Genomic DNA, 17,020 nt, shown 5'->3' with positions numbered 1-17,020 from the left:
TAATATTGCTAGCTTTTTCACTCTATGCAGTTATTACTGTTTCCTTGAGCACTATGTCACAGCATAGCAGAGAGTAGGAGGACTTGTGAGTGGGTGCTCTCCTGTGATTGGCCAAACAAGTAAGGGAAAGAAAGTCCAGGTGTGAGTACTGCTGACAAAGAGCAGTGCTCAATAAGAGCAATAGTAGGGAGTAATTTTTGGTTTAGGTCTGAGAGTAATGCTACGTTTACACAGAGCGATAATTCGCCCAATCGACCGTTTAATGATTTTGAAGCAACGATTTGGTTTTTATAACGATCAGCGTTTGGAATCGTTAGAAAAATCGTAAGAAAAATCGTTAATGGAATCGTTTTTAAGATCGCTTAAGCCCATCATAGGCTGAATCTTTGAAAGACTGTTTACACAAAACGATCTGCGAATTTTTAGCGAACGATGGACGACGATTTGAGAACATGTTGAAAGATCACAATGAACGATTTTTCGCTCATCGCTTGCTGTGTTTACACGGAACGATTATCGCTCAAATGCGATCGATATTGCGAAAATTCGAACGATAATCGTTCCGTGTAAACGCAGCATAAGTGTTTTCCACTGATAGATCAATGGTAAATGTACAAATTCCCCTCATAAGTGAAGCTGTGTTACTATGGCAGGTCTTTCTTATACTTCTGTCCATTGTTACAGAATATTGATCCCCATACCGGACAATTATGGGGATAATTCCTGATAACCGTTCAGTCACTCCCTCTGGTCCCGTAGCCCGGCCGCTCCACAATGGAAGCGTGTTTGCTTCATACTGTAAGCCGGACAGAAATATTCATTGCTCTGTGATTTTCCTTCTCAGCCAAATAATAAAAAAGATGAATATGTTATTTTTAGCTTTAGTTTCATGCTTTGCTGTTTTGAACGTTTCGTACTATATATTTTATTAGAAGGGAGGAAACAGCATAGTTGTGCTAAACGCTGCTGCATCTGGTCCAATACACTTGTAATAATAGTCCAGTAGCAACGTCCCTTTTCGGGGGAGGAAATTGCATTGTTATTTAAAGACACATTTTCTTTTCTTTTCTTTTTTTTAAACATCTATAATTGATGTTTCGATTTTCAGAAAATCCATATGGCAATTTAATTATAGATGTTGAATCTGGATGATAACCAATGGGAGCAAGATAAAGACACCACATCCCCACTTCTTGCGGTATTACATAGGGGACCATTCATTTGCAAATTGTTAAAAATTTTAAAGGGGTACTCCAGAGGGGAAATTTTTTTTACATTGACTGGTGTCAGAAAGTTATACAGATTTGTAAATTACTTTTATTTAAAAATCTCAAGTATTTGTCAGCTGCTGTATGTCCTGCACAAAGGGGTGTTTTTTTTTGTCTGATACAGTGCTCTCTGCTGCCACCTCTGTCCAGAACAAGAACTTTACTTTCCAGAACAGGAGAGGTTTTCTATGGGATTTGCCACTGCCCTGGACAGAGATGGCAGCAGAGAGCTGGAAGGCATACACCACTTCCATATTCCAATTTTCATATTCAGATCCCTACAATAGTTTAATGTTTTTGCTTATGAAGATAAGTGAGGGCTTGTTTTTGCATAGAGGGGACTTTTTGATCATTCTGACATTTAGTATTTTTTATTCTTTTACGTCATTCACTCTGCAGGGACAATCACATCGTATTTGAATAGATCAGACAATCCTGCGCGCAACAATACCGTACATGGTAATTTTTTGGGAAGTTTATATTTTTCATTATTATTACTATTATTTTCTATTTTTATTTTTTCTTTAACTTTTATTTACTTTTCTACTTTTTTTTCTTCCCCCAATGGACTTGTATAAGCAATCATTTGTTTACATACACAGATCAGTGGACTCCATATGTATGTATTAAATTAGTGATCTACTAGCCTATAGTCAGGGCAGCCTCATGGGCCTGCATGGCACTACCCATCAACAGGAGAGTTTTCTCCTAGTTGCACACATGGATGCCAGAAGTGGGGAAAAAAAAAAAAAGTTTTTTTTTAATCCCACAAGAATTTTATTGTAAACAATACCTCCAAATAGGCCCAAGGATGGGGAGAGGTGACAGTATCTCTTTAATGGAGCAGGTCTTTCATTCAGGATGCTCAGGTAGAAGCGAAAGTGACTACAAAGTGCTTTTTTGAATCTGGAAGACTTAGAGTCCTATTACTCAGAGCGATTTTTAACGATTAACGATGAACGATCGCAAACTAGATTGTTTATCGTTAACCTGAAATCGTTCACCATATTACACAGAATGATAATCGTTATGCTGCGTTTACACGTAACGATTATTGGCCCAATCGTACGATTAGCGATGTCGGATTTACGATTTTTTTTTATAACGATCAGCGTTTAGATGGTACGATATATCGTACGAAAATTCGCACTGCGATCGTTTTGCGATCGTTTAAGCCTATGTCACACATTGGTTAAATCGGTGAACGACTGTTCACACGGAACGATTTGCGAATTTTTTGCGTACGATGAACGACGATTTGATGACCTGATGAAAGATCAAAATGTACGATTTATCGTGCGGCGTTCGATCGTTCGCTGCGTTTACACGTACGATTATCGTTCGAATTCGACCGTTATCGTGCAAATTCGCACGATAATCGTTACGTGTAAACGCAGCATAAGTTACGATCGTGACTATGATCATTTATTCCTCCTGATCCTAGAAAAACAATGAACAATGTGCAATTACACTGAACGATTAGCGAACAGATGCGGAACTTGCGCGAATGAATGTGGGATTACAGCAAACGATTAGCCAATGATTGACGATAATTTTAGGTTCAGATCTAGGGGCCCTATTACAGAGAGCGATTATCGCGTAAAATCGTTAAATCATTCAAATTTAAACGATAATCCTTTCTGTGTAATTGCAGGCAACGATCGAAAGATCGTTCGTATGTCGTAGATCGTTGATAAAGATCTGAACCCAAAATTATCGTTAATTGTTCGCTAATCGTTCGCTGTAATTCCACATTCGTTCGCTCAAGTTCCGCATTTGTTCACTAATAGTTCAGTGTAATTGCACATTGTTCATTGTTTTGCTGGGATCAGAAGGAATAAACGATCATAGTAACGATCGTAACTGAGGGTGCGTTTACACAGAAAGATTTATCTGGAAGATTTTGGAAGCCAAAGCCAGGAATGGATTTGAAAAGAGGATAGATCCCAGTCTTTCCTTTCTGCACTTAATCCCTGTTTATAGTCTGTTCTTGGTTTTGGCTTCAAAGATCTGTCAGATAAATCTGTCTGTGTAAACGCACCATTACAATTATCGTTCTGTGTAATATAGTGAAGAATTTCAGGTTAACGATAAACAATCTCATTTGCGATCGTTTATCGTTATTCGTTAAAATTCGCTCAGTGTAATAGGACCCTAAATCAAAGATCAATGACATATAAATGATTTTTCGATCATTGTCTACAATTACAGAGAACGATTATCTTTTAAATTCAAACGATTTAACGATTTTTCACACGATTATCATCCCGTGTAATAGGGCCCTTAGGATATATGTGCAGCATACTGATTAAACAAGAACAATGTAATTCTTTATTTCTCCTCTGGGGGCACTGCCTAAGATATTGAAGGCTAGTTCACAGTATACAGCTGATTGATATGGGTTTAGAAAGAGATCAAAAGGACCTAATGCAAACGGATCTCTAAATTTGACAAGTCCTTAAATTTACAGATAGTTTTTATCCGCCAGATATATGTGGGGGCTTCTAACATTATCCATCCAATAACATCTAATATCTTTAATATTTTTTCACCATCAAGACTAAATATTTAGTAAAAAGTGGAAAACCCCTTATAGCGTGAAACAGCTTTATCGATGATGCATTCTAAGATCTTTCTTGGGAACGGGGGGACTTATGAAAGTCGTCATTATAAATCTGTTCTGCCTCGAGGACTTCCGGTTCCGGTGCGTATGGGATGGCAGCAGTGTGAGTGAGCTCCTCCACCCTCTGCTCATAATATCGCTCCCCGCTCGGACTCCTGACATTACCGGCCCTGCCCGACCACATCTCTGACTTCTCTAAGTGCCGAGGAGTCGTTTAATGACTACTCCGCAGCAGTGGTTCAAAAACGTAAAGCTTTCGCACACATTTGCTCGACATTGGTAAAAAATCAAATACGATTTGCTCTTCTTTATCCTGCCATGCTGAAAGTTTTCAAATCGGATGGTTCAGCCTCTCTTTACAGTTCTCCTGAGGAAGCCATTTCTTCCCTTAAAGATGTAAAGGGTCTCACTCCACCTATCCAAGACAAGCACAAGAGACGACGTTTGGATGGTCCTACTGACACGGTAGAAAAAATGGAATGATTATGAACTCCATCTCTGTTCTGTTGGACGCTATGCTGCTCATTAAAACTGAGTATTTTTTCTCTATTTAGCCCTATATATGTTGACTAAATACTATATTAGGGACACCTTGTTACTACATTATTATTTTCTTTAGTCTAGGTAGTAATGCATTTGGTGGTGTGTGTGTGTGTGTGTGTGTGTGTGTAAGTATGTATTTATGTATGTATATATATATGTGTGTGTACATGTATATGTATGTATGTGTATAATTCCACCTTGTATGGTTTTAAGTTTAAGTACAACTTCTTTAAGTACTAATCATTATATACTGGCGCTCCCTTTTATTTTATTTTATTTATTTGCTTCCCTGTGACAACTCACACATTTCTCAGGAGGGTAGGGATGTGTATGTCTTTAATTTTAATATATACTCATTTAGTGGAGCGGAGGTTGATGTGACCTCTCCACCAGTTATTTCTTTCTCTTTATTTCTTCTCCATAATGCGGAGCTTGCGAATGCTCCGAACATTGGACAATACGAAAAAAGTGAAGTCCACATCTCACTTTATTCGCTTAGTTTATATTGTTAACTGTTTTATTCTTAGGTATATCACCTTTAGTTTGTCTGAAAATGCTACATGCTATCCTCTTTTTCTGCCTGAAAGGGTTACCCACTATGTTATTGTGCAGTGTCCCAGAACATGTAGACTACTACTCCTATTATAGCCATTTCTCTTGCTGTGTCAATGCCTGTTCTGGTAAGTGTTTGCACTGCAACTGCTGCTGGTTTTCCCCTAGTATTCTCTGGTATTGTGCATTTTCATGTGTATTCTCATGTGTTCCTGTGTATTACAGTGTACAGTGGTATGCAAGGCTGTTGATCACGTGACCTGTAACCATGGTTCCTCCAATGGCCGACTAGCTCTGGCCAGGAGCAACCATGTGACCTCCCACTTCCTGCTGACAAGAGAGTTGAGCCCCGGCTTCCAAGCAAGGAGGTTGTGTGGTTCTATCCTCTCCCACAGAAGAGTGACTAAGTCTGCTGCTATATTCCAGTCTTCGGCTGTTTCTGCCTGCTCAAGTGTCCGGATTCTTCTCTCTCATCTGGGTGTCATTCCGTTATCTCTCCTCATCGCTGCAAGGATTCACAGCAAGTATTATTCTCAAGCTAATCCACCCAGCACCGCTATTTCTCTCATACTCCTACTCCCATCATCCGGCACGTATTCTCACAGCCTATGCAGCACCACTCCTGCCTTATTTGTCAAAGCCTGCTATATACCCGGTTGCATCCGGACAGAACTGTTGCTACTAGTTACCTCATCTATAATAAAACCGTTGTTACTGAACCCTGGCATTGGTGTCCACTAACTGGTGCCCTGACTAAGTGCAGCGAAGAATCGCATGCCCATCATCACCCGCAGATTCCACAGACCGGCCCTACAGCTGTGCCGCCCTCAGGCCTATACCGTGACAAGTATAACCCCTGCGGCTGCCCCGGTCATTGCCCGCTCATAACACCAGCACTGCGGAAGTGGCCCCCAGGGGCCAGGGCATCGCATTTTTGGCGTCACGAACAGGATACAGACTGTGTTGTGCCAACTGTCAGTGTCCCCAGAACTGTACTGCTAATCCCCCCAGAGACTTTGCTATTGCCGCGCTGCGGCCTGCTAAGGGGTCAAGTCAGCCGGTGACGCACTGTCTTCGCGCGCGCGCGCGCTCCGCCCCGGCCCTGCAGTATCCAAGCCTCTGTTGCAGGAGGGAAGGAGATTGTGCCCGGACCGCCGGAAGTGTTGATGCTGACTTCCGCCCTATTCCTCTCCGGTCCCGGACACCCTGCCTATCGGTGCCTGCTGTTCCCGCAAGCTCTCCTCGCCCCTACTTTCTTCCAGGCGCCTTACACCAGAACCCCTCGTCATGTCCACCGGCCATCACAGTGACTCTGACGGGTCCGGCAGTTCGCCGACGGCCCGAAGAAGGCTTCCCGCGGCTCCCGTTGCTATGGCTACCGCAGCGGTCCCATTCTTCATTGGGCCCAACAATCTTCCCAGTTATAAAGGAGAACCCCACACGTTGGCTGATTTCAAGGAAAAAATTTCCCGCACCCTTGAACTTGTCTCACTCTCTCCCACTCAGCAGGTGCAGTTGCTGCTAGGACAACTTGAGGGTCCCGCTGCCGAGGAGGTGCGGTCATGGCCAGCTACGGAGAAAGCTAATGTACAACAGATCCTGACCCAGCTGAGTAAAGAATTTGAGGTACAGTCACCCACGGAGGTCCGCCTTAAGTTTTATGACCGACGACAAAGGCCAGGTGAGACCCTCAGAGACTATGCACTAGCACTCCAATCTGCCTACCGGGCCCTCAGACAGGTTGATACCATAGACCCCTCGGCTGTGGAGAGTATGATCACTGACCGCTTCATAGAGGGGGTGGACTCTAGACTCATCCAGAGCCAACTGCGTATGCTAGCTGCCCAAAACCCTACAATGCCTTTCCTGGACTTCAAGACTCTGGCTCTGAGGGTGGTTGGCATTGACAATCCCTGTGCCGGCTGTACTCCAGGTTCAGATTGCCCGGATCCGGTGGGACCTATACCCCCACCTCCAGTGCCCACTATGGTTCCACCAGTTTCCGCTATACAAGCTGCCCAACAGTCTATCCCGGCTAATTCACCAGCGATCCCTGCTCTCCTTACGCAAGTGGTTGACTCTCTCTGCCAAGCCCTAAGGGGGCTACAAGGGGCCTATCCAACACCTCCACCACCACAGGACCCCTGCCCTGAGTATTCAGTTCCCGATCGGCCTCCTCCACCGAGACTTAGATCCCCTGAGCGCCCCTATTGCCGCCACTGTAGGCGACATGGACACTACCGCTCTCAGTGCTATCAGTTAAACGGGCTACCCCTGGGTCCGAGGGCCAACACCCAGGAGGTCGAGATCCAGGCCCGCAGGAAGCACAGTGGTTCTCAAGGTTCCTCTCACAATGCCCGCATGTGACTCTCTGGGTGGACGGAGTCCCCCTGGAGGCTCTGGTAGATACAGGTTCCCAGGTTACCACTATCCCGAGGCATGTGTTTGAAGAACATTGGGATCTGAGAACCCTAGGTCCAGTTGAGAAATACCGTCTGAAACTTATTGCTAGTAATGGTCGTCCTATTGTGCAACTAGGTTACTGGGAACCCACTGTCTGCATAGGGAAGCGGGAGCTAGCGCGTCAGGGTATCATTGTTACTGAGGCTCAGGGAGATAGTGGGACTGTGGTATTAGGCATGAATATTATCCGTCATGTATTCACTGAAGTGTTGGATGCCTTGAATGCCTCTATGTCTTGTGCTATGTCTCCTCAGTACAGGCAAGCCGTTCAGAATACCATAAAGGTGCTCGCCGCTCAGCGGAAATTTGCCAATCCTCGAGGAGAAATCTGCCGTGTCCGCACTAGAGATGCTCGTCCGATCACCATCCCAGCTAACAGTGAGTTCCTCATCTGGTGCAGGGTCCGTCCAGGCCTCAACAATGCTGATTATGTGGCCCTTCTGGATGCTATTGAAATTGAGGGGCAACCTCTTGTCAGGGCCGCTAGAAGCCTGGTGACCGTCTCCAATGGTCAGGTCCCTGTCCGTCTGGTGAACCTTGGAGACTCCTCAGCTGACCTACCCAAGTTCACCACCGTGGCCATGTTATACCAACTCGATCCTGAGGACATCGTCTGTGAGGAGACCATCGCCTATCAGAGTTCCATCCGTGGCACTCAAAGGGACTCAAACAGGGCTCTCGCCCCTTGGTGGGATGAACTCCATATTGGCGATGCCAATACCCCACTTGAATACCTCCACGGCATCCTCAAGGTGGCCAAAAGGTATCACGAGGCCTTCAGCAAACACTCCCTCGATTTCGGGAAGACCAACCTGGTCCAGCATCGGATCAACACTGGGGACCATTTGCCTATCAAAGAGAAACATCGGCCAATCCCTCCTGCCAGCTATCAGCAGGTCAAGAAACTGCTCAAGGAGATGAAAGACTCTAACGTTATCCAAGAAAGTCAGAGTCCGTGGGCTGCCCCTATTGTCCTCGTGAGGAAGAAAGACGGTAACATCCGGTTCTGCGTGGATTATAGGAAGATAAACACAATCACCCACAAGGATGCCTATCCTTTGCCCCGGATCGAAGAGTCTATTGCTGCTTTGGGGTCAGCCGCCTACTTCTCCACCTTGGACCTCACCAGTGGGTACTGGCAGGTGCCCATGGCACCCGAAGACCGTGAGAAGACGGCCTTCACCACCCCCATGGGACTATTCGAATTCACCAGCATGCCCTTCGGTCTGTGCAACGCCCCCGCTACCTTCCAGCGGTTGATGGAAAGGTGTCTCGGCCATCTCAACTTTCAGAGTGTCCTGCTCTACCTAGATGATGTGATTGTCTATTCACGTACCTACGAAGATCACGTCCATCATCTGGCTGAAGTGTTCCAGGTCCTAATCGATCACGGCCTGAAAATCAAGCCTTCCAAGTGCCACCTTCTCAAACCCCAAGTGAACTATCTGGGGCACGTTGTGAGTGCTGAGGGGATACGACCCGATCCAGAGAAGATCTCGGCTGTGGAACACTGGGATACCCCTAAGACCGTCAAGGAGGTGAGAAGCTTTCTGGGATTTGCCGGCTATTACCGCCGCTTCATTCCCCACTTTGCCCAAGTGGCCGAGCCCCTCAATGAGTTACTCCGGGGTTGCCCTCGAGAAAGCTACAACCGACGACTCCCCGTCGAGTGGTCCGAACGGCAGGAGGTTGCTTTTCAAACCCTGAAACGCCTGTTGACCACGCCTCCTATCCTGGCCTACCCGGACTATAACCTTCCTTTCCGGCTTTACACAGACGCCAGCTTCCAAGGCCTGGGAGCTGTGCTGTCCCAGGTTCAAGATGGCCAAGAGAGAGTCGTAGCTTATGCCAGCCGGAGTCTTCGGGGTGCTGAAAAGAACGATAACAATTATAGCTCCTTCAAGTTGGAGTTACTAGCCCTAGTGTGGGCCGTCACTGAAAAGTTCAAGGACTACCTGGCTGCCACCCCTGTTACCATCTATACGGATAACAACCCGTTGGCGCATCTCAACACTGCTCGGCTGGGCGCCCTGGAGCAGCGGTGGGCTTCTCGACTGGCCAATTTCCAGTTTGAAATTAAGTACCGCAGTGGCAAGGCTAACGTCAATGCAGACCTTCTGTCCCGACTATCCAAGGGCGAAGAGGCCCCAGAGGACAGCGATTGGGAAGACGTAGAAATGCCTCCCTTCTATCAAAGGTTCGCTACCCAGAGTGCTATTGATGTAGCCGGGCCTGAAACGCCTTCGCCTCCACCTAGGGCCCCGCAAGACTTGGCCAGGTGGCAGACCATCCAGGAAGAGTCCCGTGTCCTGGGGGAGATCTATGGCTACCTCTCTACTGGTCGGGTCCCCATGCGGATAAAGAGGCCCTATCCTGATGTCGAGCTAAGGCGACTCTGGAGGCAAAGAAAGAGGCTCTTCTTACAGAAGGGACTGATCCTGCGGAACTCTCTTGATCCGGTCTCTGGGGAGAGGTGCCACCAGATCCTCATTCCCCGACGAGACGCTAAGATGGTGCTAGATGCCTACCATGACCGGTCCGGTCATTTCGGGGTACACAAGACGGAGGCCACTATCCGACAGCGGTTCTACTGGATCGGGATGAGGGCTGACATCGAGAACTGGTGTGCTGAGTGCCCTGCCTGTAATATCTCCAAAGCTGGGGGAAGAGAAGTCAGGGCCCCTTTGCATCCAATCACCTCCCACCGGCCGAATCAGCTAGTCGCCCTGGACCATGTGAAGCTAGCCCCTACAAGATGCGGGTATACCTACGCCCTCACCATGGTTGACCACTACTCCAAGTGGGTAGTCGTGGTACCTGTCAGGGACTTGACCGCCAAGACCACTGCTCTTACTTTTTACAAGGAGTATGTAAAGCACTATGGGTGCCCAGAGTCTCTGCTGACGGACCGGGGTCCGGCCTTCGAGTCGCAACTTTTCCAGGAGCTGTGTGCCTACCATGAATGTAAGAAGCTCCGCACCACGGCCTATCACCCTCAAGGGAATGGTCTGTGTGAAAAAGTTAACCAGGTCTTTATCAACATGCTCCGAACGGCTTCAGTGACAAAGAGAGTAGAGTGGCCCCACTTGTTGGATGAACTAGTGGAGATCTATAACAATACCACTCATTGTTCCACTGGCTACTCCCCGTTCTACCTGATGTTCGGCCGCCAAGGCCAACTTCCTCAGGACCGTGCTCTTGGAGTCCAAGCTCCTGACACCTTCAACCCCCTACCTGAAACTGACTGGGTTCGGGAACATCAGAGGAGAATCCAGGATGCCCGGGAAATTGTTGACCGGAGGATGGGGGAGGCTCAGCAGCGCCAAGAGGATGCCTACAACCTAAGGGCGAATGCCACACCACTACAAGTGGGGGATAAAGTTTGGCTAAAGAAATATCATCGCTCTCACAAACTTGAAAGCCTTTGGGAGCCTGAGCCCTATGTCATCTCCTCTATCCCTTACCCAGAGACTGATGTGTATGAAGTCAAAAAGCCTGGGCTAGCCCCACAGACGGTGCATCGGAATAGGATAAAACGTTGCACTAAGGAGGACCTACAGGGCCTTACAGCACCGTGTCCGGTACCTGCATCCACGCCTCCGGCTCCCCCAGCAGCTCCAGCTAAACCTCTCTCTCTGGAAGAAATGTTCCAAGTTGAACCGTTCCTCATGGCCGTAGGCTATCCAGCGTTCCCTGTACCCGTTCCAGCGGTTTCTCCACTTCCAATTGTGCCTCCAACGACTCCATCTCTACAACCAGACACTGGGGGTGATCTTCCACCGGTACCTGCACCAATCACTGTTGAAGAGGATCCTCCGCTGAGACGGTCTGAGCGCTCTACCAGAGGAATTCCTCCACTTCGCTACAGAGACCAGAGCCCTTAAACTGTTTTTGTTGTCTAACTGTTTAATTGTTTCAGGTTCCTGCTATGCAACGTTCAAGGTTCGTGCCTGGTCCTCCTGACCAAGTTCCCTGTACTAACCAGCCATGAGCTGATGGACACTTACCATAACAAAAAGTTCTCTAGTGCCTGTCCCAGAGCCTTTTACATGGACGATGTCTAATTGCCTAAAAGAGACTCTACCTAACAGAGACACTTAACCCATTCCTTCCTAATGCACTTTCCTGTGATTGTGTGTTCCACACAGGGTATTATTGCACTTATTTCATTATTGTACTTTTTCTACTATTGCATTCCAGTGTTATCGAAGTCTTTGTATTTCCTCCTCTGAGTAAGCACAAGGTTACATAGATTGCCTCAGAGTAGAGTGCCTCTTTTGTAAAACAGTATATTTTCCAGTGTCAAAGTCAGATAGCTCCTCCTCTGAGTAAGAGAAGTCAGTTTACATATACCTCAGAGAAAGTCCAGTTTATGTAGGAGTGTATTTTCTCATCCAGTCTCATTATTGTGTATTATTATCATATCTATAGCTGGAAAGATTTAGTTGAGCCAGTTCGTATGTAGATTTTTCTCAGATTTTCATTCAGATTTCTCTCAGATTTTCATTCAGATTCATGTGAGCCAGTTCTCCTCAAGACCTCGCAGTATTTGTTGTCTTTTGTGTTTCCCTTCCTTTTGTTTCCAGTATTTGTTCGCCTCTGTCTTGTCCCAACACAGTAGTTATCACACATAGTCATACCTAACCTTTACACTTGTCCATACATATCGCACCTTGGATACCTTTTCGTGTGTTTGGCCTGTGGAGTGCTTGTGTGTGTGATTGAGTGGTATGAAAGGGAGCTCCCCATGTATGTTTGCTTTTATTATTTTGTTCTTTTCTCTTCCAGGTATTCAAGACACTACTCAGACACGCCAAGGTAGTACACAGGTCTTCACAGTTCTCCTCCAGTAGGGTAACACATTTAACAGAAAACCTACTGTCTAACTGGCTGGAATATGGAGGGTCACCCGCCAGCAGTTAAGTTGTCCTGGCTTACACGTCAGATGGTTCACGCACTAGCTACCTGGTCGCCAGAGTACGTTAGGCACCCCTAGGTGAAGTCCTGCCACTAGGGTTTCTCATTCTCTCTCTCTTCTCACCTGTCCCTTGGGCGTGGGAAACACACACCTCATCACACTCACTCTCATCATTCATTCCTGTTGTTTGATTGTCCAGTCTATTCATGTTTGCTGCCTTCTAGATTCGCCGAGGTCGGCTCAAATTTGCTAGGGAGGTATGCAGTGTCCCAGAACATGTAGACTACTACTCCTATTATAGCCATTTCTCTTGCTGTGTCAATGCCTGTTCTGGTAAGTGTTTGCACTGCAACTGCTGCTGGTTTTCCCCTAGTATTCTCTGGTATTGTGCATTTTCATGTGTATTCTCATGTGTTCCTGTGTATTACAGTGTACAGTGGTATGCAAGGCTGTTGATCACGTGACCTGTAACCATGGTTCCTCCAATGGCCGACTAGCTCTGGCCAGGAGCAACCATGTGACCTCCCACTTCCTGCTGACAAGAGAGTTGAGCCCCGGCTTCCAAGCAAGGAGGTTGTGTGGTTCTATCCTCTCCCACAGAAGAGTGACTAAGTCTGCTGCTATATTCCAGTCTTCGGCTGTTTCTGCCTGCTCAAGTGACCGGATTCTTTTCTCTCATCTGGGTGTCATTCCGTTATTTCTCCTCATCGCTGCAAGGATTCACAGCAAGTATTATTCTCAAGCTAATCCACCCAGCACCGCTATTTCTCTCATACTCCTACTCCCATCATCCGGCACGTATTCTCACAGCCTATGCAGCACCACTCCTGCCTTATTTGTCAAAGCCTGCTATATACCCGGTTGCATCCGGACAGAACTGTTGCTACTAGTTACCTCATCTATAATAAAACCGCTGTTACTGAACCCTGGCATTGGTGTCCACTAACTGGTGCCCTGACTAAGTGCAGCGAAGAATCCCCTTTCCATCATCACCCGCAGATTCCACAGACCGGCCCTACAGCTGTGCCGCCCTCAGGCCTATACCGTGACAAGTATAACCCCTGCGGCTGCCCCGGTCATTGCCCGCTCATAACACCAGCACTGCGGAAGTGGCCCCCAGGGGCCAGGGCATCGCAATTGTGCTTCCAGGGTCTCTTCTTAACACCTCCTCTTCTATTAATATTGTATGAAATTAATCACTTGGAATGTTAAGGGACTACGTTCCCCATCTAAGAGGACTTCTATACTCAAACACCTTAAGAGACTTAGGGCCGATATAGTATTATTGCAAGAAACACATTTAACTGAATCGGATTATTTCAGACTCAAACGTTTTTGGGTGGGTGCTGTTTATGGTTCACCAGCTATTAACCGTAAAGGCGGGGTAGTTATTCTTACACATAAAAATTTAGCCTGTACGGTATTATCTCAATATCAAGATGATAAAGGCAGGATATGTCATCTTCTTATTGACACTCCAGCGGGCAAATATAGCATATATAACGTTTATGGTCCCAACACTCAGAGACCTGATTTTTTTAAAAAAATTGGAAAACCTCATTCTGCAAGATGACAATAATCTTAAAATAGTTGGTGGAGACCTAAATACTGTTCTTAATACAACTGAAGATAGAAAAAGAACTAAGACCCCTACTGTATATACTTCCTCAGATAATATTTTATCCAACTTCCTTAATTCTACCTCCCTATCTGATTTTTGGCGTCATCTACACCCAGATGGTAGAGAATACTCTTTTTACTCTCACTCCCAAACTGCCTGGTCAAGAATAGACTACTGTTTAGTGTCACCGGACTCTCTTGGCAGAGTAGAAGACTGAAATTCATGATATAGTAATTTCGGATCACTCCCCTGTTAGTTTACAATTAAGAGATATTTTTCAGAAGGGATCCGATATTATTTGGAGATTTCCTTCTCATTTAGCTAATGATGAATCATTTATCAAACTATTAAAAAAATGGTGGTCAGACTTTTATTCTAACAATGCTCAACATACACAATCCCCAATACTTTTCTGGGAGACTGCAAAAGCAGTTCTAAGGGGCCAAATAATTTCTTATGTGGCTGCCCAGAAACATGAAGCACGTAAAAACTATCTTCAACTTTCCCAAGATCTGCGCTCTACATACACTCTTTTCCTGTCTTCCCCTACAGATGACAATAAATCTAAATGGACAGCAGCTAGACAAGCTTTCGAAATTGCACAGGAAAAACTCAATACTATATATAGAGATCAATACATATCCCGTTTATTCCGCTATGGTAATAAATCAGGGAAAATGTTAGCTAACCTTGCTAAAGGTCGTAGACCTACTACACATATCCCTGCTCTCAAAGATACAGCCGGTAATGTACAAAAAGATACTAAAGTCATATCACAACTTTTACAACAATTTTACCGCTCACTATATTCCAAAGATCTGGCTGCTGGTAAGAACTTTCTAGAGTCATTAACTCTACCGTCTCTTGATACACCTTCTCTTGATTCTCTCAACGCCCCAGTCACATTGGAGGAAATTACTGCAACTATCTCTACACTTAAAAATAACAAAGCTCCAGGCCCTGATGGCTATAGTGCGGAATTTTATAAATCTATGTCTTCTGTCATCTCCCCCACTCTTCTTTCTACTTTCCAAACTATTCTGACTGACCATCACATGCTCCCATCGGGAGATACTGCATATATCAAAATACTACACAAACAGGGGAAGGATCCGACATCTCCTAATTCGTACAGGCCAATCTCTTTAATAAATGTAGACCTAAAATTGTTGGCAAAGATTATGACCAATAGATTGGCAGACATCCTACCATCACTAATAGGCAGCCATCAAGTTGGCTTTATAAAAGGACGTTCTGGTGTCACTAATATAAGAACGGTACTAGCGGCCCAGTCTGGTGTCCAATCTGGGGGTCGTTCCAGCCACTCTCCAGGTCTGTTGGCAATTGACGCCGAAAAGGCTTTTGATAATATCAGCTGGGAGTGGCTGGACATGACCTTAACAAAATTTGGTATCACAGGTCAATTCAAAGATTTTATTTCCACAATATACACATCTCCGAAAGCTAGAATTCATACCCCGGGTTTCCTTTCAGATAGCTTCCCCTTACAAAAAGGTACCAGACAGGGTTGCTCCCTATCCCCTCTATTGTTCAATTTGGCGATGGAACCTCTGGCTAGATATCTTATTTCTTCTGACTTTTTCTCAGGCATACGGGTTGGTTCCCAAATCATCAAAGTTACATGCTTTGCTGATGATGCTTTAATATATTTAGATAACCCAGATCTACATGTTGCGGCAGTATTAGATGCCTTAAAAATTTTTGGTTCCTTCTCTGGGTATAGAATCAATATACATAAAAGTCAACTTCTTTACCTAACTCCACATAAGAGGTCTACTTCGGGTCCTGCGGGGGTCTCCATCGCTAAATCCTATATTACTTATCTTGGAATCCAGATTGGCAGAACTCCCTCCTCACTATATTCCCTGAACTATCGCCCTATAATTAAGAGAATAAAACAAGATCTCCAGAGATGGAAATCTCTACCATTGTCAATTCTAGGACATACCCACTTAATCAAAATGATGTGTTTTGGAAAACTGTTCTATCCAATGCAAACAATACCCCTTTTACTCAAACATTCTGACGTTTCCCTACTCCAATCATATTTAACTAAATTTATTTGGCAATCAAAGAGACCTCGTATTGCCTATTCCACTCTCTGTCTCCCTACTTCTAAAGGTGGCGCTCAATGCCCAGATATTAGATTATATAATTTAGCCGCTCTCTTTCGCCATGCTAAAGATTGGATTATGGACACGTCATATTTCTCCAATATTTTAATTGAGAAAGCTTTAGTAGCACCTTGGCCTTTACCCACCCTGCTACATGCTAAATTACCAGAACTACCCCCAGAAATTAAGAGAAGTGTTATCTTTAAAGACACCATTGCCACATGGAAGGCGATACGAAAATTATATGGTTTACCCTTTTGCCTATCGAAAAGATTTCCTCTGTGGCATTCACCACTTTACCCACCTGACTACTCGGAGTGGCAGAGTGCACATGTTTCTTCTGTTGGGGATCTGCTGGATACTAATTCCAACACTTTCTTATCATGGGATATCGTCAGAACACGATTTAAATTGTCTTCATTTAAATTACCTCAATACGATTCTATAATTGAATTTCTTACTTCCAGAGTGCGGGACATAGCAGAAGCAGAAAGTGATATAGAATTTGATAATCTATTCCCAACACCACCGGTTCATAATTCTTTATCACATACATATGGAGAACTTAGATCACGTTCTCAAAAGAATTTATCTAGATAAATTTTTTTCAAAAAATGGTCCTCCGTAATTTTTTCAGAGGATCTGACCCAACAAATATTGAGAGGATCTCAACTAGTGCATTCTGCCACTCCCAATGTGGTTCTACGTGAAATACATTTCCGCTTTATACACAAGGCTATATATGCCTTTAATATTCCTTTTTCCAACTCTCACACTTCTCACATAAACAGTTGCCCGAAATGTTCACTTCCTAAAGAAGACTTGTTCCAGTGTGCCTGGGCCTGCACGCGAGTACAGGAATTTTGGGACTCTGTGCGGCTCTATCTTTTGTCCACT

Source organism: Dendropsophus ebraccatus, chromosome 12, assembly GCF_027789765.1.
Source record: "Dendropsophus ebraccatus isolate aDenEbr1 chromosome 12, aDenEbr1.pat, whole genome shotgun sequence".
Taxonomy (NCBI): domain Eukaryota; kingdom Metazoa; phylum Chordata; class Amphibia; order Anura; family Hylidae; genus Dendropsophus; species Dendropsophus ebraccatus.
The sequence above is the reverse complement of the archived record's forward strand: the minus strand, read 5'-3'. Positions refer to the sequence as shown.